The sequence below is a fragment of the Opisthocomus hoazin genome, chromosome 26, assembly GCF_030867145.1.
Source record: "Opisthocomus hoazin isolate bOpiHoa1 chromosome 26, bOpiHoa1.hap1, whole genome shotgun sequence".
NCBI classification, from domain to species: Eukaryota; Metazoa; Chordata; class Aves; order Opisthocomiformes; family Opisthocomidae; genus Opisthocomus; species Opisthocomus hoazin.
Genome location: NC_134439.1, coordinates 9,413,224 through 9,414,841, shown reverse-complemented (window position 1 = coordinate 9,414,841; position 1,618 = coordinate 9,413,224).

Below are 1,618 nucleotides of genomic sequence, written 5' to 3'. Positions count from 1 at the left end.
GTGCTCGCACAGAGGCACAGAGAATGGGGCTCCTTGCTTGTCTTGCCACCTCAAACTTCAAACGTAGCCTGGGAAAGTTGGTGTCCCAGCCAAGCTCCTTTCGCAGCCCTGCTCCGAAAGTGCGAACGTCTGCAGATAGCTGGCAGGCAGAAGGGGCTAGCCTGGAAAGCTCTTGCTCAGCCTCATCTGCCCATGGCCGTGCTTGCAAAGAGGCACAAAGAATGGGGCTCCTTGCTTGTCTTGCCACCTCAAACTTCAAACGTAGCCTGGGAAAGTTGGTGTCCCAGCCTGGCTCCTATCACAGCCCTGCTCCGAAAGTGCGAACGTCTGCAGATAGCTGGCAGGCAGAAGGGGCTAGCCTGGAAAGCTGTTGCTCAGCCTCATCTGCCCATGGCAGTGCTCGCATAGAGGCACAGAGAATGGAGCTCCTTGCTTGTCTTGCCACCTCAAACTTCAAAAGTAGCCTGGGAAAGTTGGTGTCCCAGCCAGGCTCCTTTCGCAGCCCTGCTCCGAAAGTGCGAACGTCTGCAGATAGCTGGCAGCCAGAGGGGCTAGCCTGGAAAGCTGTTGCTCAGCCTCATCTGCCCATGGCAGTGCTCGCACAGAGGCACAGAGAATGGGGCTCCTTGCTTGTCTTGCCACCTCAAACTTCAAACGTAGCCTGGGAAAGTTGGTGTCCCAGCCAGGCTCCTTTGGCAGCCCTGCTCCGAAAGTGCGAACGTCTGCAGATAGCTGGCAGCCAGAAGGGGCTATCCTGGAAAGCTGTTGCTCAGCCTCATCTGCCCATGGCACTGCTCACACAGAGGCACAGAGAATGGGGCTGCTTGCTTGTCTTGCCACCTCAAACTTCAGACGTAGCCTGGGAAAGATGGTGTACCTGCTAGGCTCCTTTCGCAGCCCTGCTCTTGAAATGCAAACGTCTGCAGATAGCTGGCAGGCAGAAGGGGCTAGCCTGGAAAGCTGTTGCCCAGCCTCATCTGCCCATGGCACTGTTCGCATAGAGGCACAGAGAATGGGGCTGCTTGCTTATGTTGCCACTTGAAACTTCAAACCCATGCTGGGAATGGTGGTGTCCCAGCCAGGCTCCTATCACAGCACTGCTCCGAAAGTGCGAACGTCTGCAGATAGCTGGCAGGCAGAAGGGGCTAGCCTGGAAAGCTGTTTCTCAGCCTCATCTGGCCATGGCAGTGCTCGCACAGAGGCACAGAGCATGGGGCTACTTGCTTGTCTTGCCACCTCAAACTTCAAACGTAGCCTGGGAAAGTTGGTGTCCCAGCCAGGCTCCTTTCGAAGCCCTGCTCCGAAACTGCGAACGTCTGCAGATAGCTGGCAGGCAGAAGGGGCTATCCTGGAAAGCTGTTGCCCAGCCTCATCTGCCCATGGCACTGTTCGCACAGAGGCACAGAGAATGGGGCTGCTTGCTTATGTTGCCACCTCAAACTTCAAACGTAGCCTGGGAAAGTTTGTGTCCCAGCCAGGCTCCTTTCGAAGCCCTGCTCCGAAACTGCGAACGTCTGCAGATAGCTGGCAGGCAGAAGGGGCTATCCTGGAAAGCTGTTGCCCAGCCTCATCTCCCCATGGCACTGTTCGCATAGAGGCACAGAGAATGGGGCTGCTT